At 37.1% G+C, this 24,384-nt stretch overlaps 1 pseudogene; it reads right to left on the bottom strand.

The window, feature by feature from the left end:
• Window positions 1–5,043: 5,043 nt before the first annotated feature.
• Window positions 5,044–23,598, bottom strand: LOC100600421 (annotated as a pseudogene).
• Between the last annotated feature and the right edge of the window lie 786 nt (window positions 23,599–24,384).

Raw genomic sequence — 24,384 nt, 5'->3', positions numbered from 1 at the left:
GCTTGTTCTCTGCAATGATTTGGGGTCTTCTCATTTTCCTTCTGCCTTGTTCTCATTCTCTATGTGGTCTTAGTGTCTACCAGACTCCTGTTCCTTCAAATTTTAATTTATGCTGACTTCCACTTCCAAAAGTGATAGACCTTGGACTTCTCCATATATACATATACATGTATACGTGTACATGTATATGTGTACGTGTACATGTATATGTGTACGTGTACATGTATATGTGTACGTGTACATGTATATGTGTACGTGTACATGTATATGTATATGTGTATTTATACATATATATGTATATGTGTATTTATACATATATGTGTATTTATACATATATGTGTATTTATACATATATATGTATATGTGTATTTATACATATATGTGTATTTATACATATATATGTATATGTGTATTTATACATATATGTGTATTTATACATATATATGTATATGTGTATTTATACATATATGTGTATATGTGTATTTATACATATATATATTTTTTTGAGATGGTGTCTCACTCTGTCACCCAGGCTAGAGTGCAGTGGCATGATCTCAGCTCACTGCAACCTCCGCCTCCCTGGTTCAAGCTATTCTCCTGCCTCAGCCTCCTGAGTAGCTGAGATTACAGGCACACATCAACATGCCCAGCTGATTTTTGTATTTTTAGTAGAGATGAGGTTTCACCATGTTGACCAGAGTGGTCTCCAACTCCTGACCTCCTTTGCCTCCCAAAGTGCTGGGATTACAGGGGTGAGCCACTGCACCCAGTCCAAAAATATTTTTTATTGTCTATTTCTTGGTTTAGTTGGAGTTTGGGGTTGTTTTCACATTTTTACTTCCAACTACTTCTGCCCATTTCTGGTTGCTTCAGAGCACTTACAAACCCAAGATCCAGCATCCAGGAACCCAAACATAGCACTAATCCATTTGGCCAATACCCAAACTTGTTATGCTGGTGCTTCAGAAGAGGAGGATCAGAAAATTTTCTGAATTCACATTTACCTCTCCTGCTTGTAAGCAAGAGTCTCAGGGACAAGGACCAGGTCTGGTTAACTTTTGGTTCTCTCAGTCCCTGAATAACACCATGGTAGTTATTGAGAACATCCTTGCTATATTAAGCTGGTTGGACCCCATATGGCTTAGGATTAGAATCTTAGAATTTCAGTTTTTAACTGTGCCAAGAATTCTCCCTCTAACCTGGAATGACTCAATATTTCCCTTACATATAAATTAGGGATGCTGATTGGAAATGTCTACAAAAGACTGTAATATTTTAATACCAAAAAGTGAATTTTATAAAATGCACTTTATGACTATTACATAATAGAGAAAACCACAAAGAAAAGAGGTTTTCATTTGTCATGATTTCTAAGCTTAATTTCAAATTTTATCTTTTTTATAAAAATGTCTTCTGGAAAAAATTTTTAGGGTTTGGAAGTTTTCATTCAAGTTCAATATGAGAAAATCCTACAGCAGTGGAGAATCATATGATATTGGACAAGATCTAATTTTCCAAAGAAGGAAGCAGAATTTCTTTTGCACATTTCTAGTCTTTTTCTACTTTTATAGGTGGTAGTATCTTCTTTATTTTGTTACTTACATGGCAAAAATAGAGAACAAAATGTGTGACCACAGGAATTCTAAGCTGAATTTATGATCGTGAGAGAGATATGCTTAGGCATCACTGAGGGATGTACTTTGGTCTCTTCAGGACAATGAAGTCATCCTAAGAGTGATTATGTCTTATCTTAATTAAATCATAGAAAGATTTCTATTTGAAACTGCCACAGGTAGAACAATACATTTGTGAAATGATAGTTTTCTTCAGTGTATGAGGTTACATATAGTGAAGAGTAACTCTATGTGGAAGAAGATATTGAAGTTCAAAGGGACTATTAAATAACCCCCCTGGTTTTCCCTCTTGAATTCTAAATCAATTGAGATGGGCAAAGGAGTGAGCCAGATGAAGATCAAAGTAGGACTCCCAGGGAACATGTGACAACAATGAGCTTCCCGATTATGAGCCCTGAACTAAGCAAACATATTCACCCACTCACTCTGGGGGAAGAAAAGCAAGTTTACAACCTTTACCACTAAGCTTTCCACATGGTCCACTAGAGCAGATTCCCTGCAGGCAGGCAAATCCCAAAGACCAAGGGCAGAAGAAGGAGCTACACTTGCCAGGTTTTCCTTTGAAACTCACCAATCTTGAAATTAGTCTGCCTCTCCTGAGGAAGAGAGTAAACCGCTGAGAGGGGAAAATTCCTTTTGAAGGAAAAGAGGAGTGAGGAATAAGAGCACTTCTGGCCCCTATCAGCACCACCAAATGATGTGTACTTGGCACACTCCTGAGTGTGGGATTATAGGCATGAGCCACTGTGCCCAGCCTTTTTAAACTTTCTTACAGAAATATATTTTCCAAAATTCTGGATGCTCAAAATGATGATATTATCTCAATAATGATACTTTCCCTAGAATATATTGTTTGATGTGCTATATTATTCTACAATGTTTCAGTTCTTAAGAACCTTTCTGTTAAATATGATGGTAACCTTGTTTACTATCCAATTTATCATAATTTATATTTCTGATACTTACACTAACCAGCTGTGGCACGAAAGACCTGCAGAAGATTTTCTTAGATGTTGATGCCTATGAAGAAGACTGAGAAAGAATGGCCAAGGGTGGGAAGTGGGCCAAGAAGAAATTCTCCTGGAATCCAGCAGAGTAGGGGAGTAAAAGAGAATTTCCATGGAGGTGCATTTTCTAAGAACTACATTAAAAATTTTTTTCCATCAATGATTTTGGCTTTGCAAGGTCACTTTCTAAGTGTTTCTTTTTAATTGTACCACAGATCATTAGAAATTTGTCTTTTAACTTTCTTCTTTTTATTTTTTTATTTTATAGAGACAGGGTCTGGCTATGTTGCCCAGGCTGATCATGAACTCCTGGGCTCAAGCTATTCTCCAAACCTGGCCTCCCAAAGTCCTGGGAATCCAGCAGAGAAGATTCAAGAAGATTCCAGAAGTGGTCAAGACATTGATGTTAAATGGTTAAGCAAAATAAGGACTGAAATACATATTTGCCTCTGGCAAGTAAGAAGTTACTACATACCTCAATGAAAGTAGTTTTAGCAGAATAGTGGACTGAAAGCCATTTATAATGGATTCAGGAGTAACTCATCTGTGGAAATGGAAACTGCTATTGTGAAATGTAGATTTCCACTTCTAAAGATTTACTTATGAATAGAAGGAAAGAGAAAGTACAAGATTTTACAAGATATATTAGTTCAAAGGAAAATTGATGTTCCTTCATAAAAAATGACTACCAATCTAATAAACATACTGAAAACCTATAGTAATTAGTACATTACTGATGTATTTCTACATAATGGTATCATACAATAAATTACAACTAATTTCTGTGGTCCTTGTAATTAGACCATACAGTATACGATGGAATTAAATGTGATGAAAAACAATAAATACAAGAGAGTTCTGAATGCACCGGGAACTTTATCAAAGGCTTCCTGGAGGGAGTAGGGCTTGGCCATTCCTTAAAACTAGGTGGAATATAAAAAAAAAAAAAAACTTGGTTAAAAGGGCAAAGATTTTTCAGGATGGCAAGAAAGAATAAAGGTATTGATCAAGGCATAATAATTAGAATGCAATTTTTATTTTTGAAATATGAAATTAAATGAAAATTCTTCCCATTGCCTGTTCCTCCTTCAGAGGCCCCAAACCATTGCTCAGCTTCAACCCTCGTCTTCTTCTTCTTCTTGAAAAGACTCCCAACCCTAGTATTATTAGTCAAACTAGACATGGGTCAGGGTGGGGAAAATAAAACAGATTGAAGTGGTTTATGTGTTTTTTCCCTTTCTTTACCTAAGAACATATTTATAATATATCACAGGCAGTGATTACTATGTACAAGACACTAAATCAAGCACTTTTTCCATATCAACTAATTTCTATAATTTAATCCTCACTATAACCCTGTAAGAAAAGTATTTCTATTTTGCATTTTACAAATGGGAAAACTAAGACACAGACCAGGTAAGTAAATTACCCAAGGTTATCCAGCTAGTAAGTAGCAGACCTAAGATTTAAACCTAGGCAGTCTGGTGCCTGGGGCTAAGCTCTCAAATGCTTTTGCTCTGCTGCCTTTATCCTTTTTTCTCTCTTTATTCCACTAAGTAAAAGTAATGCAAGCTCAAGATCTAAGAAAATAAAAATAAATAAATAAATAAAATCAAAAGTATGCTGTCTTATAATGAAAACAATGATCCCAAACCCCACCTCTACCTTCAACCACTGTTTGCTTTTTAATATTTTTATATTTACGTAAGTATGTTTTAATGTAAATTGTATAAGCAATACATCTTTATATTATATATACACATATTCTGAAAGGCAAATACAAACACGACAAAATTCCCACCTACCCAATGGTACAGACATTAGAAAATTGACAAATAAATAGCAAAAGCCTCTGTGCTTCCCACCTACCCCAAAGCTAATTACTAATCCCAATTTGTGTAATTCATCTTAAGAAAAAGAATATTTGCACATAACCAAAATATATGTATCTATTGTTATACTTATTTTAAAAAAGCACACAGAGTAAATGAATCATCTTTATGCACTGTGCTGTGCTTTGATTTTTTCTTATGTAATGATAATTAGTCAATTTTTATACAACAATAATTATTTATTATTTAAACAATCTCTAAAGAGTAGATGTTTCACAAATAATGATATATGTACAAAAGATGAATTAAGACACATCCAAAGCCATGTGGTTTGGGGCTAATTCCTTGTTACATAAACTTTTTTACTTAACATAAATATGGGTACATCCTGTGAACTAGGAAGTATTGGAGATAAAAAAGAGTACAAAATGTGGTCCCTGTCATTAGTAGCTTATTGTGAAGATCCAAGAAGATGTCAAGTAAAGGCAAGTGTGTGTCACTGCCACCCTCTGCCCCGTTCTTTGGTCAGGGCCTCCAGCGCTTTGTTCTGCCTCTGCAATCTGAGGCCCATCATCCCACTGTGCTCTGAAGAATATAACTTTTCTGGAAGATATTCCCATCTTCAATGCTTCAGGCCAGTTAAGAGTCTCAAAATAAGTGGACAGAATATCAAATACTTGATCGATGGCCAACATCCCTAAATGAGAGTTATTTCCACTCTGGTGTCTGATCATGTATCCCTGGAACGACAGACAAGTGGTCTGTCCTGAAAGAGTATTCCTGGGCCTTTTGAAATGGCCCTTCTGAATGCTTTCATCCACAAGTCCATCAAAGATACAAACTTTGTTTAGATCAACATCTTCAAGAGTGTATTCTGAGTTAGGAGTCGGGAACACAAGCGTTTCCAGAGGAAATAAACTAAAACAAGTCTTCTTTTATGTCTAGCAAATCACTAGAAAATTCATCTCCCCTCTTCACGCAGGGCACTGTCTACTGTGAATCCAGTGAGGCAGATCCAAAATGGCCTATTAGATTTCGTTTGAACCATACAACCTTCATATCTGTCCAGCCAGTCTACTCAGTTCCTTCTTTGACATGTGATAGGTCATACTCAAATTGATACACAACCTTTGTCCTGAGTGTTTGTCTTCCAAAAGAATCTCTTTGCTTAGAGATCTCAGAAAATATTTGCTGTGTTGGGGCAGATTCCTGGATTTTCTGCGCAATTGGCTTTTCTTCTTTCTTTTTCTTGCTTTCTTTTGCTCTTCTTTACTGCAACTATCTTTTTCCCAGTGTCTCTGTTTTCTCTGGATATTTTTCTTATGATACCCAGAAAACCAAATTGTTTGAGAATGAGCACCATCCTGCACTCTCAGGGTCTCTCCCTCCTGGCATTTGCATTCTGCATCAATCTGCAGAAACTGAAAGCTTTCAGATATTTCAGGTATTCAGATATTTCAGGTGACTCTGTTCTAAGCACTCCCTTCTAATTCCCAGTTCATGTGCCTAGTCCACTGATCCCATCATGCACTTTGCTTTTTTCAATTGAAAATGTATCTTCAGTATTTTTCCATGTCTGGACACACACATCTGCCTCCCTTTTTTTTAAAGGTTGCATGATATCTAGTAAGATTACTCTAAAATTTACTTAACCAATATTTGTATATATTGATGGATACTTTTAATGTTTCCAGTTGTTTTAATTTTCCAGTTGTTGCATTTTTCTTAGATTTGTTGTGAAATTAAAAGAGTTAATGCGAGTAAAAAATGTGTTTTTTCTCTCTAGCAGAAATCCAGTTATAAAAATCTAACAAAAACAACTGTACATAGAAGTCAAGACCTAAATATGAAGAAGACTGAAATGTGGCATGATTTTAAGTAGTTATTGACTTTTGCACTAGGATTTTTTTTTTTAGCGACACATGGTTTTAACACTGGATGTATAAAGAAGTCATTGTAATCTCAACATACTCTCTAGCTCACCAGTGAACAGTTCTGTGTATAACAATGGGGAGAGGAAATGGGTGAACAGACTGATGCAATGCATACACATATATCAAAAAATAACTCTCCTCCTTTTAGCTTTACTTCTCATTACTGGTCTTCCTCCTTTTCAACTGGGGGTCCAAATATTCTCTAGGCACCACCAGGAAGATAAGTTGACAGTGCCCCAACCACACACACACACACACGCACACACACACACCTCAAACTCCCTTCCATATATCCTGAGCTATAGCTGCCTATACTCCTCTGTCTCATCCTTCACCTTGCTCTCATCCTTTTTCCAATTTCCAGATATTTTTTAAAATCTCATTTTGTCTTCCAGCCTCCTATCTTTCCTAGGCATTCATTCCATCTTGTGTTTCTTTACTGTAATTTTCATAGAAAAATAGCCCAAACTGGAAACCACAGGGAAGATATTTTTAAAGAGATTAGTGATTGTTAATTACAGTTATAGCCTAAAGACTATATTCAGATGAAAGAGAGGGAAAACACAGGAAATTCTGAGAATAACTGATGAATCAGTTCCTAAAGAGGGCAGTAAAGTTGGATTCAGTGTGTAAACAAAGTTCTTTAGCAAGGAAAAAAGATTCATTCATTTCAAAATTCTTTACTGAAGTTCTACTATATTCCAGCAATGTCATAACCACTGGAAAGTATAGTGGTACATTTTTTTAATACCATTTTTATGGATCTTGCATTCTAGTTGGAGGAGGCAAATAAAATGAATATACAGAATGTTAGATGGTAGTAAGCGCTATGGAGAAGATTAAGACATAAAAGGGAGATAGAGAATGGTGTAGAGTATCAAGCAATTTTAAATAAAGTGATTAGAATGCCTCAATGAGCCAGGTGTGGTGGGTCATGCCTGTAATCCCAACACTTTTCGAGGCCGAGGCAGGCAGATCACCTGAGGTCAGGAGTTTGAGACCAGCCTGGCTAATATGGTGAAAACCCATCTCTACTAAAAATACAAAAATTAGCCGGGTGTGGTGGCAGGCGCCTATAATCCCAGCTACTTGGGAGGCTGAGGCAGGAGAATCTCTTGAACCTGGGAGTCGGAGGTTTCAGTGAGCTGAGATCATGCCATTGCACTCCAGCCTGGGGGACAAGAGCAAGACTTCATCTAAAAAAATAATAATAAATAAGAAGAATGCCTCAATGAGAAGAAAACATTCAAGCAACAATCCAAAGTAAGTAAAAGAAAAGCCAGGCAAATTTCATGGAGAAGACTGTTCCAGGCAAAGGGAACAACAAATTCAAAGGCCCGAGGCCAAACAAGGCCAACATAGTCAAGGGACAACAAGGAGATGGACGAGTGAGGAGAATAGTGGGCCATGAGGTCAAAGAGGCAATGGGGAACCCCATGGTATGGAGCTTTAAAGGCCATTGCAAATACTTTGGCTTTTGCTTGGCATGAAATGAGAACACAATAGATAGTTTGGGGCAGAAAATGTAATCTGATTTACATTTTTAACAGAATAACTCCAGATACTGTGTTGAGAATAGATTGCAGGTGCACAATGTTGGTGGGAGAAAGAGGATAAATTAGGAGGTTATTGAAATAATCCAAACAAGAAATGATAATAACTTGGCTGGCATGGATAACTCCAAAGTGTGTAGCCTAAAGAGCTGGAAGGATGCAAATTGCCATTACCTGGCATGGGGAAGATGATGGGACAACAGATTTTGGTAAGGAAGATCAGTGAAGTTTGAAAAGCTTATTGGATACCCAGTAGAGATGTTTCATAGGTAATAAGAAGTATGAGTGTGGTTCAAGAGTTCAGGTTAGGCTGGAGATATAAAAAGCACACAGCTGATAAATATTGACTCATTTTCCCTTATACGGAAAAGAAGGATGGATACTACTGTGGGAAGTTTTATATTGTAGGGAAGGGAAATTATTAATATCTGATGGCCTCTATTTTGTCTATGAAAGCTGAGGCAAAATAATCTACTCAAAGAGAAAAGGTTGAGGCTATTAACCCGCATTTAGTGAAAAAAATTGCCAAGCAACATTGGAGGCTCCACTGGACTTGAAAGCCCTAAGTCTGTAGTAGTTTTAGTTGGTAGTTACACAGTCTTACTTCTGCACTGTTCAGTAGCCTATATGTTCAAACAAGGAAGAGAGTTCTTGAATTCAGTCTTGAGGATTTATTGCAGTAATGTGGAAAAAGAAAAGAACAGCAGAAAATTAATAATTCTGGTGAGGGTATCATAGAATTGATGACCATAGAACCCAAACTGAGTGAGAAACATGCATAATAAGGATAGTTAAAAAATAGGAGGATGAAGAAAAGTTGGTTAATGGGCATAAAAATACAGTTAGAGAGAAGAAATAGATTCTAATATTCAATAATACAATAGTGAACAATAATAAATTATTAACTGTAATTGTAATTGCTATATATTTCAATATATATCTTACATATAAGATATACATAAGGTATACTATATATTTCTATATATCTTATATATGATATATATACCTTATTTATATATAATATATAAATATGTTATATATATTTCAAAATAGCTAGAATAATTTTAATGTTCTCAACAAAAAGAAAAGATAAATATTTGAGGTGATGGATATTCCAATTACTCTGACTTGATTATTATACATTGTATATATGTATCAAAATATCACAAGCACCCCAAAATATGCACAACTATGATGTATCAATAAAAATACAAGACAATAGATAAGAAATTGATGTAGTATACTGGTATAACTAAAATGAGCTAGATATCACATAACAGAAGTTACGTTTACAGTACCAATAGCTTCATTCACACTAACAAGAACACCACTGAATGCACAATATATAGGACATTCAAGGAAGAAAAAAAGTTTGTAGTAAAATCAATACTTTTCATAGTTGTGACATTTAGTTCACTGCTCAAACTATCTTTGCTTTTTCATTCCAAACTGATTTCATCTGATTCAAGCCAAAATCCCATATGATGTGATTCTTTCTAACCTTCTCTGGAATTTTTCAACAGACATAGGCATAATAATATGATTGTTGTTGGTCAAGTCCCTTAACAAAGGACAGAATGTCCTCTCGTAGCATTCCAAAGAGATGAGTTTGTCTAAGCTGAGTGGAGTGCAAGAGAAGCAATGGTCATAGACATGGAGGCTCTAGGCTTATGTTGACTTGTTTTAATTAAATAATTATCAATATGGAAGCTTTTTTGAAACAGTCTACCAAACATCAAATTTTTAAAAAACTAAATCTAGAGACTAATGAGTGTCTTTTCCATTATGCTTCCAAAAATATCAGGGTGTTAAACAAGTTTATAACAGGTAGTTAATGAGAAGGAATTATCAAATTACATTCACAGAGTTCACAGCCTGGCAGTAAGAGAAACCAGATCTGGCTAGTTTAAGGATAAAGAGGACTGTATTGGAAGGATACTGAAGACAACTAGAAATCCAAAGATGAGGTGAACAACCAAGCTTTGGGAGAATAGGAACCAGGGCTGACTGTAGACTGAGAGGTAGCAGTTGGTGGGACTTTGCTTTAGAGGGCTGTTAACACAATTCAGCTTCCGCCCCTTTTAGGCTCTACATCTCTTTGTTCAAAACTCCAAATTCTTGGTAGAATGAAATAAAATGGTCACCTAAATTAGATGCTCAACTCTGCATCAATGGGCAGGATGAGAACAGGAAGGTGGGGAATGGTAATGAAGTATAGAAATAGAGATTCTGAGAGATCATTCCTTTGTACAGGAGACAGTGTCCTGAAAAGATAAACTATTGGATCAAACAGCCACAGGAGGTTTCTACTACAGGGAAAGATTGGCAATAAGACAAGGAATTTCAAAGGTGAAGAATAAGAAAGAAAAGGAAAAAAGATGGAAGAAAAGACATAGCCAAGGAATCTAAGTATCAGGGAAGAAAATGATGTGGAAACGGAGGTGGGAAGGATGTGCCAGAGTTTGCTGGTCCAAGAGGTAAGAAAGAGCATGCATTCCAGGAGAGAGATCAGTCAGTGTGAAGAGTCCTGAAGCAGGGGAGAGCATGTCATGTTCACCATGCTGGTAGAAGTCAGTATAGCCAAAGCACAGGGAAGCAATATGGAGTAGGAAATTTAGATGGTGAAAAGCCTTAGAGACAATGTTAGGATTTTAAACTGGATTCTACAGGCAATGAGGAGCTGTAAAAGCAAGGCTGACGGAATCAGATATGCCTTTTAAAAAGACCACCCTGGCTGCAGCTGATTTAGCCACAGCCACCTGTGGGGCCACCTGATACAGGGAGATGAAGGACGTTAGGATTAGACAGTGCAGGGTTAGATGCCTGCTGCTACTGGCTGCTTGTCTGGTGTCAGATATTAGGTTGGTGAAAAGTAATTGCGATTTTTGCCATCGAAAGTAATGGCAAAACTGCAATTACTTTTGCACCAACCTAATAAGATACTTAACCTTCGAAATCTCAATTTTGGCATTTGTAAAGTAAAAATAAGAAAATCTACTTTGCAGAGTTGCTGTCACTATTACTAAACATAAACATAAGTTTTCCAGAGAATCACAAACAATAAATAAGAGTTATTGTTACTTCTCATATTACTGTCTTTCCTACTTTTTATTTGCCATCTAGTTTTCCCTCATCTCTTTTCAATTCTGCTGGCGTTTATTGAATAATTATTCAATATCATGTAAAGCTGAGTGCTTTATAAGCATTTTTGCATCTGAGTCTCAAAGCAATTCTCTAAGCTAAGTACTATTATTATCCCATTTTTGAAGATGCAGATACTGAAGCTTAGAGACTTAAGCAACATGCTCAGGATGAGACTTCTAGGAACATAATTGCTCTTTGAAACCAGAAACAAGTTCCCAATTTCTACTGCAGGGCCTAGTTCATTACTATTCAGACAACAGACAACCAGGTTGTATTGGATGAAAGAATGGATGAAATCCTCATTTGGAATCTCAGAAGATGTAAAGAACCCACGTAAAAGTCCATAGGAGAGTTAGAAAATGACTATTTTTAATTAGCTTAATATAAATACTCTTTTGCTCTATTTTTTATTTTGAACTTAATAGATCAGTGTATTGTTTAGCGGTTCCTGTGTAAGAAATCACCCCGAAAAGCAGTAACTTAAGACAAAAACTGCTTGTTATAGTTTGTATTTCCTGAGGGTTCTAAATAAAGATCAGAAGTCTAACTGGACTAAAATTAAGATATCCACAGGACTGTGTTCCTTCTCGTGGCTTTAGAGGGGAATCTGTTTCCTTGCCTTCTCTAGAGGCCAGCTACATTCTTTATTTCACGACTCCTCCCTCCATCTTGAAAGCCAGCCATATACCATTTTCAAATCTCTCTACGACAGCTACCCTGGCTTCCATTACCCCCATCTTCTCTGACTCTGAGTCTCCTGTCTCCCTTGTGATTATAATAAACTCACCAAGATGATCCAGGATAATCCTCCCATCTTAAAATGCTTAGTCACATCTTCAAAGTCCCTTTTGCCATGTAAAATAACATATTCACAGGTCCTGAGGATTAGGGTAGTGAAGAAAATTTTGCCTTAGACAGACAGCTTCTCTCACCTACCTGGCAGTTGGCAGATTGTCAGCCCAGATGCCTCAGTTTTCCTCCGTGTGATCTCTCCTTCCCCCTGCAGGCTTGCTCATGCTCATAAAAACATAGTGGTCTCAGGCCTTCAGCTCAGAAAGAGGCCAGGCTCCAAAGCACAAGCAGTTTTCACATTTGCTTATGTCCTTTTGACCAAAACAAGTCTCACGGCCACCCCAGACTCAAGAGGTAGAAAAATATACCCCGCCTCTTTATGGGAGGATTTGTGACATCACGTTGTAAGAACCTGGATGCAAAAAACGAGAAGAACCTGTGGCTATTTTTCAATTTACCAAAATTAACAAAATATGTGAGTGAGAACATCTAAGACCTTCCCTCTTTGATTGGAATAATTGAGGTCTTTGCACGGCTATTTCCCTTGCCTAGAATGCTCAAAATGCATTATCTTTTCCTGGCCAAATTATTTACCCCTTTCTTATTATAGCTTAGATATGTATACCTCCAGGAAAATTCTTCTAACCCCAAACCCCATTGTATTCCCGGTGCTTTATCTTAGTGCTCTCATTATACTAAGTACTTACCCCTAATATAGCACTTAGCACTCTATATTGAAATCACCTGCTTATCTTCTTGCCTTTCATCCTAGACGTCTCGTAAGCTTCTTGTGGGCAAAAAAAATGGCTCTTAGTTTTTCACACTTTCTCTGTGACTTGGCGATGTATCTTGTATATAATAGGTTAAAAAGGTTTTATTGAATACGTGTATTAAGAAATATTCTATAAACTCCGATTATAGAGTTTCATCTACTCTTTTATCCCTCAATTGCTACTAATGTTTTTTTTTTTCAAATTGTTTTTTTTTTTTTTTTTTGAGACAGAGTCTCGCTCTGTTACCAAGGCTAGAGTGCAGTGGCGCGATCTCGGCTCACTGCAAGCTCCCCGTCCCGGGTTCACGCCATTCTCCTGCCTCAGCCTCACGAGTAGCTGGGACTACAGGCGCCCGCCACTACGCCCGGCTAATTTTTTGTATTTTTAGTAGAGACGGGGTTTCACCGTGGTCTCGATCTCCTGACCTCGTGATCCGCCCACTTCAGCCTCCCAAAGTGCTGGGATTACAGGCGTGAGCCACCGCGGCCGGCCAAAAAATTGATTTCTTTACTTAGTGAAACTTTAATCCCATACTTTTTTTCCTACTTTAGAACCTAGCCTTTCATTGATCAGCTAAATAAGAAAGGAATTTCTAGTACTAACCATCAGTCATAGAAAAAGTTTTCCTTGGAATAAAAAGCTAAATTGTGATTTTGGTACCTCGATAATACAAATTGGTTGTGTAACATTTATGAGATCCACAAATTGCTGCCAAGGATGCTGATTTGCCAAACTAGACATCTCTAAGGCTGTCTTCCTCTGGGTGGCCAGTCAAAATTAGGAGCTCAGGGATAACTTGACTGATATTTCTTCAAACTAAAACCAAAATAAAAGCTGAGGTATTTTGGGATGTTTCCAGGAAGGTCTTAAGAGGCTGCCTGATTGCTGTTAATACATAAGGCAGAAGGCAAAGATTTCCAAAATTACATGACTCAAGGGCTAAGACTCCAGAACTGCAGACACAACATGAGTAAGCAGACCACTCCAAATTGCCAGTGGAATTAAGGAATTAAAAAGGAGATGGTGAGTTACAAGAAACAGAGCTTGTTTGGGGAATGGATACCCGGTGTGCTTGTAACCAAGAAAGCCAGCTATAATACAAGCTAAAATGAAATGTACAGATGTTTAGTATAATGAAATAACCAAGGAGGAACCCACCCCTGTGTTATTCTCCAATGTAATATGTAATGTTCTATAAACCATACTTAGAATATGGGTGGTTGCCCTGGTCATTTTTTAGCTCAGGTAATGATATTTTTATAACCTGAGTTATGAAGGGCAAAAATATATAAAGACAGCATTGAAGTCCAAAGACAATCAAGTTAGCTAATGTTTAAACATCTTGAGAGTGTTTCTATGCCAATGTTAAAACTGTCACTGTTAATGCACTGAATATTTTGCAGAATCTCAGCTCATCAAACTGTAAAACAGATCACAGTTTAACAACAATAACAACAAATTCTAGGCTTTTTGAGAAAGGTTCTGAATTCCAAGCCTGCAAGCAGAATATACAATGAAAGGCACATTCTTGTCTATTTGGAACTTATTCATGAACTCACCCATGCAAATTGGCTACAGCCTATACATTGTCACTGATTTTGAAATCTTGCATTTAAAACTCAAAGACATAATTCATTTAATCTTGGTGACAACACTGAGAGGTGGGCATTATTATTATTATACTGGTTTTTCAAATGCAAACTTGGCACAAAGCATTTAGCTAATTGTCTAAGGTTATATAATTATTGTATAACATACTTGAATCTAAGCAGGTGATTCCTAAACCTATTCCCTCAACCCAAGCACTACACTGACTCTTAAAATATACCATGTCACTTGTCCTAAAGTGTATATTTAGCATGGATACACATGGAGAATTTCAAAACATCCTAATACAGTCATTTCAATTTAACAAATATTTCTTCAGCCCACGTAAAGTATGAAGTTCTTTATTAGACTCTTTCCAAAAAAAAAAAAAAAAAACTTCATGAACAATATATATCAAGTGACGGTTTACTGGTTTTATAATTTCTCTTAAAATAATTTTATAATTATCTCATTAACTAATCTAGGCAAGTATAAATCTGAGCCCACAAACTTAGACATATAGGAAATAATACTTATTCATTACAATTCAACCTATTTAAATCATTGCCGTAGCTTCCCTGTGTTCACCTAGCAAGAAACCCTTTCTGCTGTGTTGTGTCCCTCCCCCCTCCCCCCACCCCACAACAGTCCCCGGAGTGTGATGTTCCCCTTCCTGTGTCCATGAGTTCTCAATGAAACTGGAAAACATCATTCTCAGTAAACTATCGCAAGGTCAAAATTTTACTCATCTTTGTGTCCATGTGTACCCAGTGTTTAGCTCCCACTTATAAGTGAGAACATTTAGTATTTGGTTTTCTGTTCCTATACTAATTTGATTAGGATAATGACCTCCAGCTGAATCTATGTTGCTGCAAAGGTCATGATTTCATTCATTTTTATGGCGTGTAGTATTCCATGGTGTACATGCACCACATTTTTTTATCCAATCTACCATTGATGGGCACCTAGGTTGATTCCAAGTCTTTGCTATTGTGAAAATAGCACTCTGATGAATAAATGAGTGCATGTGTCTCTTTGGTAGAATAATTTATTTTCCTTTGGATATATACCCAATAATCAGATTGTTGGGTCGAATGGTAGTCCTGTTTTAAATTCTTTGAGAAATATCCAAACTTCTTTCCACAATGGCTGAACTAATTTATACTCTCACCAATAATGTATAAGCATTCCCTTTTTTCTGCAGCCTCACCAGCATCTATTATTTTTTGACTATTTAATAGTAGCCATTCTGATTGGTGTGAGGTTATACCTCATGGTGGTTTTGATTTACATTTCTCTAATGATTAGTGATTTACAGCATTTTTTTCATATGTTTGTTGGCCACTGTATGTCTTCTTTTGAAAAGTGTCTGTTCATGTTCTCTGCCCACATTTTAATGGGGTCGTTTGTTTTTGTTTGTTGATTTAAGTTCTTTATAAAGTCTAGATATTAGACTTTTGTCAGATGCATAGTTTGCAAATGTTTTCTCTCATTCTGCAGGGTGTCTGTTTTGTTTGTTGACAGTTTCTTTTGCTGTGCAGAAGCTCTTTTGTTTAATTAGGTCCCATGTGTCAATTTTTGGTTTGGGTGCAATTGCTTTTGATGTCTTAGCCATCAATTCTGTGCCAAGACCAATGTCCAGAATGGAATTTTCTTCTAAAAATTTATAGTTTCAAGTCTTACATTTACATATTTAAATATTTAATCCATCTTGAGTTAATTTTTATATATGGTAAAAAGTAGAGGTCTTATTTCATTCCTCTGCATATGGCTGACCAGTTATCCTAACAGCATTTACTGAACAGGGAATCATTTTCCCATTGCTTGTTTTTGTCGACCTTGTCAAAGATCGACAAGGTTGTAGGTTTGCAGTTTTATTTCTGGCTTCTCTATTCTGTTCCACTGGTTTATCTGTCTGTTTTTGTACCAATACGGTACTATTTTGGTTACTGTAGTCACGTTACAGTTCGAAGTCAGAAAATGTGATGCCTTCGGCTTTGTTCTTTTTGCTTGAGATTGCTTTGTCTATTTGGGCTCTTTTTCTTTGGTTCTATCTGAATTTTAGAATAGTTTTTTCTCATTCTGTGAAAAATGACATTGGTAGTTTGATAGGAATAGCACTGAATCTGTAGATTGCTTTGGGCAATATGGCCATTTTAACAACATTGATTCTTCTAATCCATGAGCATGGAATATTTTTCCAGTTGTTTATGTCATCTCTGATTTCTTCCAGCAGTGTTTTATAGTTCTCCTTGTAGAGATCTTTCAACTCCTTGGTTAGAGGTATTCCTAGGTTTTTTTTTTCTTTTGTCTGCTGTGAATGGGATATGCATTCTTGCTTTGGTTTTCTTTTTCTTTTAGAGATGTGTTCTTGCCATGTTGCTGGTCTCCAAATCCTGGTCTCAAGTGATTCTCTCACCTGAGCCTCCCAAAGTGCTGGAATTACAGGCATTAGTCACTGCACCTGACCTCATAAACGCTTTGAAATGGAGTGTAGATGTTTACAAAAGGCCCCTTAGTTCAAAAAGCTTCTGCCTTACACTTTCCAAAAATATATGTGGCAAAAAATTGCTAAAGATCAGCTCTCTCCTTGGAAATCAGGAAGGAATAAGTATATCTATACAAATTAATATTTCAATGAATTACCCTGGCCTCAAGTTATAATTGAAACAATGAGATTGCAGAGTTTAGCTCAGCCTAACACTCCTTTAGTCTAAGTCAATGGTCCTCAAACTGTTATCCTTGGACCAGCAGCATCAGCATCACCTGAGAACTTCAAATACAACTTCTTGGCACACATCCCAGATGCACTGAATCAGAAGTTCTTGGGTTGGGTATAGCAATCTGTGTTTTTAAAAAGTTTTCCAAATGATTTTGATGCCCACCAAGTTTGAAGATCACTGGATTAGGCTATGTATTTCTCTAGCGTGGACTGTATACTCTTGAAATTAGCTATTTATTTGTCTCCTCCATTAGACTGCAAATTTCATAAGAGCAGGAACCATGCCAGTCTTTTACATTGATATATTCCCATTGCTTAATACTGATGGTAGGGGTAAGGGGTATATAGTGAGTGCTCATAAATGTTTGTTAAGTACACCAATAAATGAATGAGTTAGGAGATGTTTTATTTGTCTATGGGATTATCATTCTAATTTTACCAGATTATCATTCAGAGTGCAGTTGTGAACTTGTAACAATTCCTACAATGAATTTAATAACTTTTCATGATATAATAGGCCTTTGAGCCCACTTTTCTTAGAACTGAAAACAGATGTGCCTTGCAATATTCCTGAGTATGACTGTTTAACTAAATTCATGAGTTCATTCACTCACTAAATATTTATTGAATAGCTACCTATTTTTAGGTCTTCTGCTAGTAGTTTTGGGAGCTAGATTGATAGTAAAGTGCATTTGTGGCTCTCAAATGAGTATTCATCTCAGTAGTTAATTAATTCTAAACCTATTACACAAATTTGTTGAGCACTATGCATTATTGGAGAATGAACTGATAAAGCCATATGTGTCTTCTGAATAAAGTTGAAAGTGTGCAGACAACTGCAGTTTATCAGCCTTGTCGATTGTTTTCTAGGACCATTCAAGCAATTAACGGATATATTAAACAAATAATTGAACACATATATTTTCTTTTTTCTTTCTTTTTTTTTTTTTTTTTTTAGATGGAGTCTTGCTCTGTGGCGGAGTGCAGTGGCACAGTCTTGGCTGACTGCAACCTCCGCCTCCCAAGTTCAAGCGATTCTCCTGTCTCAGCCTCCTAAGTAGCTGGGATTACAGGCACGCACCACCACATCCAGTTAATTTTTTGTATTTTCATAGAAACGGGGTTTCACCGTGTTGCCCAGGCTGGTCTCAAACTCCTGAGCTAAGGCAATCCACCCGCCTCAGCCTCCCAAAGTGCTAGAATTACAGGCATAAGCCACGGTGCCAAGCCTGAACACATATATTTTCCTAAATCTGTTTTTGTATTTCTAACTATTTACAGATCATATTCATTTAAATGATACATGGATCCTTCAGCTAATGATGATTACTAATCATTACATTTACTAACACTTACTGATCTTTCACTGTGCCAGGCAGTGTCAAATACAAAATATTAATTATTGATATATTACACCGATATTATTCCCTGAGAGCAGTTCAGTGCTCCCCTCAAAAGACCTAGGAAGCTAAGAGATCACATGAAAAATAAAGATGGAATAAAGTTTAGGAAGCCCCTTAATGATGAGCTCTTTTCCAACTTAACATGAAGGAGAGGGCTTCCGTGACAGCTAGCAAGGAAGATTATTGGCCTGGACTATAGATTAATAGATTTAGTTGTTACTTGGCTTTCAAATTAACTATCCAGACCAATGTGGTCTGAGAACCTACCTGTCCCACAAGTCTGCTCACTGTAGTCCAAAGGTCTTGGGGTGAGATATACTTCCGCTGAAGAGTATAACAGAAGACAGTGTCATGCAGAATTATAGGCAAACCTGTATTGTGGGTGAGTTAACGTGGTGGGAGCCCTTACAGTGGCGACCTCAAGAGTATAGTAGCACATGGACTGCACAGCAGGAGAGAGGAATGCACACAGTGCAAAATGAGAAGCAGCATTGTCACAGTGCTAACAGGACAGGATTTGGGCAGTGGCAGTGGCATGCTGTCCCTGAAAGTCATCATTAAACATATACGCTTACAGGAAAAATGAGAATGAACTCTGTCAGTAAGGCATGTATTTTGTATTTTTTGTTATTTTTCTTTGTATTTTTCCTAAAAGATTTCTGTAATGAATATATATTGTAATTACAACCAGAAAACACAATATGTTGGTTTTGAATAGCACTCAGATTTCCAGGCAATCAATCTACCTGCCAACTTCAAAAGGACAAATAGCTACTTACCTTCTCTATTATACTGTAAGCTGATCTTCTAAAATCATTCTGACTTAAAGTACAGAATTAAGAAAATAACAAAGCAGCCCAAACTATAGCATCATGATCCCACAAAATAACCAGGCTTTGATTGTTTTCTAATTTGGAAGGAAAAAGTCATGAAGTAACAATTGGGCAGAGAGAAAAGGTTGAAAGCAAAAGCTATTTTCAATATCACTTTATATCATCTAAAAAGTGATTTGTAAATGGCTAAAGTGATGACATCATTCTTGAATAGGTATGGGCTAAGAGTTGTTAATAGCATCCCTGGAAGCCAATCAAAACCTGTTGTTTTGGAAATAATTATTAATCTCACTGTTTACATAACTGTTTCTTGGCCCTGATGCTAACTGATGAAAGTCAGGGGTCATTATCCCAAGATACAAACTAGGCCAAAATGGCAATATTTTTCTGAACCAATGCACAGTTGTGACAGACTGACTTAACTGTGCATAGGTTGACTATATAAAAGATATTACTGTGATTTTTTTCTAAAAAAAATTTGCTAATCTCATATATTTAATGCCGTGAGCCTGAAATAAGTAAACATCCAAGGTTCTTCCACAGATCAATTTTGAGAAAAAGAAATGGATGAAGAGAATAACTTTAAATTGAAAAAGGCTGATATAGAAGATTTTAAATGTATAATCAAAATAAATATATTGACTAGAGACATACATTTAAATGATGAAGCTAAAATAAAAATTTAAGAAGTGATTACTATAGGCCAGGCACAGTTGCTCATGCCTGTAATCCCAGTATTTTGGGAGGCCGAGGCAGGCAGGTCACTTGAGGTCAGGAGTTCAAGACCAGCCTGGCCAACATGGTGAAACCCTGTCTCTACTAAAAACACAAAAATTTGCCTGTAATCCCAGCTACTCAGGAGGCTGAGGCAGGAGAATCGCTTGAACCCTGGAGGTGGAGGTTAGAGAGAGCCAAGATCACACTACTGCACTCCAGCCTGGGCGACAGAGCAAGACTCCGGACTCCGTCTCACCAAAAAAAAAAAAAAAAAAAAAAAAAAAGTGATTACTATAAAAGAGTGAAAGAATAGAGAATAGTAGTTACTTTTGAGAGTATGGAGGGGGTTACAATTGAGACAGGGGACATAGGACAAGTATCTAGGCTAACTGACAAAGTACTACTTCTTTCCCTGAGTGGTGATGTCAAAGATGTTTGCCTGATAATAATTTATTAAGCCTTAAAAATTAAATTAAAATTATTTTAAATTAGTGCATACATACCCACAAAAACCCCACATGTATTTGGTATTAAATCTAATACATTAAAAATTCTAAGAGTGGTTCTGTGCTGGAGACAATATCTCTCTCCCTTCCCTATTCCCCATCGAGGAAAGTTTGGAAATTTCCTGTAATATGTAGGGACCAAAATGAGTCATCAAAAGTACTGTGGGTGCATTTTTAATCGTCATTATGACTGGAGGGGCATTAGTAACATTATACGGGGTCAGATTTATAAACATCCTACAGCATAAGAAGAGCCCTATATAATAGGAAAATTATCCTACCCAAAAGGTGGAGTGTCACCCATGTAAAATTAACTAATCAGTGATGATCACCTAATGTCCTGTGATGCCACATTTATTTATTTCATTATACTCATTTCTGCCCTTTCAGAAGGGAAACACCATATGTACACATGTATATGAACACACAGACATATACATGCATGTATGTAATGTGTGTGTGTGTATAAAGAACTAGTCTATCAATTTCTAGGTTGAACAACTCATTTCATAGTTTACCAAATTGTAGTTTGATTGCATGTGGTTAAGCTCATGAGCCTTAGAGTCAAACAGTCTGGAAGCAAAACCTTGAGCAAGATACTTAATCCTTCTAAAATTCAGTTTACTCATATATAAACTGAAAATAATAGTGTTAGCTGCATGTACCAGGTAGCTATCGCTAAGTAACCAATTACCTTATAACTTAGAGTTTAAACCCGAAACCATTTATTATTCCTTGCAATCTGGGATGGGCTGGGCTTGGCTGATCTCAGTAAGGGCTCACTCAGGCTTCTGCGATTACCCAGAAGAGAAGCTGGGGCTTGATAGTTTAGAATGACCTTGCTTGGGATATCTTGGCTCCTTTCCACATATGTCTCATATCTCTCCAGGAGACTAATGGCCTGTTCACTGGTGGTGGCAGAGATCCCAGCAACAGAAGGGAAATGTGCAAGCACTTTTTCAAGTCCCCGCTTGCATTCAGTTTGCTATTGTTCCATTCGCCACACAAGTCACATGGTCACACCTCAGTCAATGTTAAAAGAAATTACTAAAGGGTGTGGATGCAAGAGTGTGTGAAAAAATGGGACTATTAATGCAATCAGCCCACCACACTGCATCACAGAGCTGTATGAAAATTACACATGCCAATAAGTGTAAAATACATAGTACAGTGCCTAGCGCACAGTAAGTGCTGAATAATTGTTAGTAATTATCAGGAGTAAGAGGCTACACATAATATTTCAAGCTTCCTACCTAGTGTAGCTGAATATGTTATGGAATTATAGCTGTGTCTGAATTCAAGACTACTTATCTCCCAATAAACTTTTTTTTTTCTAATGCTAGAGACTTTGGAAATTTCACCAAGTTACTGAAAATTTGTTACTTAAATCTGGATTGACTTAGTTTGAATCTATTGAAAAACTGCAAAACAAGTAATAAGAAAAACAACATGAAGATTATGAGAATATTCTCCTAGAATCTTACTAACAACAAAATAGAATGTTAGTAAAAAATGAAATAACAAAAGAACATTTTTTAAGCATGAAGCTTATTTCTCTCCAATAAAGTTGAATAGACAACCTTAAAAACTTTGAAACTGAACCCCTAGAGGTGGAAAAGTATGTACAAATTTCTAAGCAGAGTTCTTCACAGGGTTACAAAAGCAAATTCTCGTTTTTAATTAATAATTGTGAAATGGCATGATATTACTGGACTTTGAATTTAGCTTGGAAAAGCTTTAGGCAAACAAACATTTTCACTGACCCTTCAGAATCTGCACTGGCCCTTCCCACAGTTCTACTTTCACACCCAAGTATGAAATGTGAAGACATGCACGTAGAAGTGCAGTCAGCATTTGGCTGCGTTAGCTGAATGTGTCTGCAAAGAGAGGTTGGTAATACCAGGAAACTAGAAACACACAATGAGCCTATCTGTTAGGGGAACGCCAAAAAATTTTCTTCCCACCAATTATTTTACCAACTTTGCTTTCCACCCAGAAATATACAAGCGGTAAAATAGATCACATTTTAAGTGTTTTGGCTCAAGACTTATTATTAATTGTTTCTTACCCTGGAATATTGGATCCTTACTGCTGCTATGGCAAATTACCACAAATTTAGTGCCTTAAGACAACACAAATTCATTCTTTTACATTTCTAGAGGTCAGAAGTACTAAAGTAAAGATGTCAGTAGGCCTGCCCTCCTCTTTCCTTCTGTAGGCTCTAGAAGAGAATTTATTTCCTTGACTCTCAGCTGTTCGATACCATCTGTATTCCTTGGCTTGTGGCCCTTTTCTTTTCAAAGCCAGCAACATGGTATCTTCAAATCTCTTTAATTGTCTCTGTCTCTTTCTGCTTCTGAGATCACATCTCCTTTGATTCTGACCTTTCTGCCTGCCTTATAAAGATCCTTGTGATTATATTGGGCCCACTCAGATAACCTGGGATAATCTCCCCATCTCAAGATACTTCATCGCATCAGCAAAGTCCTTTTTCTTTCTTTTTTTTTTTTTTTTTTTTTTTTGAGACGGAGTCTCGCTTTGTCGCCCAGGATGGAGTGCAGTGGCACAATCTCGGCTCACTGCAAGCTCCTCCTCCCAGGTTCACGCCATTCTCCTGCCTCAGCCTCTCCGAGTAGCTGGGACTACAGGCGCCCGCCACCACGCCCGGCTAATTTTTTTGTATTTTTAGTAGAGACGGGGTTCCACCGTGGTCTCGATCTCCTGACTTCGTGATCTGTCCACCTCGGCCTCCCAAAGTGCTGGGATTACAAGCGTGAGCCACCACCGCGCCCGGCCTAGCAAAGTCCTTTTTCAATGTAAAATAACATACTTACAGGTTCCAGAGATTAGGAAGTGGGCATTTTTGAGTACCATTATTCTGCCTACCACACCTGGTCAAAAAGGAGATTAGATATTTTTAAAAATTATATAATTAATATGTATTTCTTAACTGTCAGCTACAAAGAGCTGACATTTCAAATGGGAAAAGTGATATTTGGCCTTTCTGATTTATAAGCTTATTGTGAAGATTAAAATAATATGGAACAATCTTTGCATTCTGCAAGCATTTGGAATATAGACTAACCCTCAAATTCGAGAATATAATGCTTGAACTTTCGCTTGTCAAGAATAGCAGGAGTAATGAGAAGTTTGATCTGCATTCTATCAAAGCCCTAATCCTATCTACATTTTAATTCCAAGAAACCTCTTTCTTAATAGTATCCAAGAGAGAAAGGAGTACTTACTAGGGTAGAGAGCTACTGGAAGCTGGGTTTGACTTGACTAATCATGGCCAATGCATAGTAGCTGAGACAAACTTTCCTTTCCTTTCATTTTCATTCTTTGAGGAGGGTTGAACCCATTCCCTGGTGTTATGGCCAGTAAAGAGAGCTGGATGCCCAGAATCAAAGCACTTTCACTTCTTTTACTTGGCCACTTCCTCAGGATGGAGAGCAGAATGTGCTATATAAGGTGTGATTCCTGAGTACACTCAGGCAACGTTGATCCTGGGCAAAGTGATCTCCAATGGTTGTGTCCAGAGATTTGATGGGGAATCAGACCCCTTTTATGCTGGCTGTTGGGTTCTTCACAGACTAACATACTGAACCTCAGGTAGGCCTGATGTTCCAAAATGCTACAGCCTTAGTTTTTAGATCTTTGGGGTCTTTTGTTCCTCAGGGCAAGTCATTCCCAAGGAGAGTTGAATTAAAGCTGATTCCAAATGGAGAACATAGATATAGCTGCTGCTTCAAATACAGAGTATAATGCTCACTCTTTTCCTCCTGCTAAGTGCCATCTTTCTCTGATCTTAATGTTAACTTTACTTAAAAACTTGTCATTGATGGTTGGTCTGGACCACCCTAATACTAACAGAGCTCCCCAGTTCTGAATCTGAGGGAGAAAAAACTAAGGGAACAGAATTGCTTCTTTCTCTCCCAACTCTCTGG

Source organism: Nomascus leucogenys, chromosome 16 (genome assembly GCF_006542625.1).
Source record: "Nomascus leucogenys isolate Asia chromosome 16, Asia_NLE_v1, whole genome shotgun sequence".
NCBI classification, from domain to species: Eukaryota; Metazoa; Chordata; class Mammalia; order Primates; family Hylobatidae; genus Nomascus; species Nomascus leucogenys.
The sequence above is the reverse complement of the archived record's forward strand: the minus strand, read 5'-3'. Positions and strand labels throughout refer to the sequence as shown.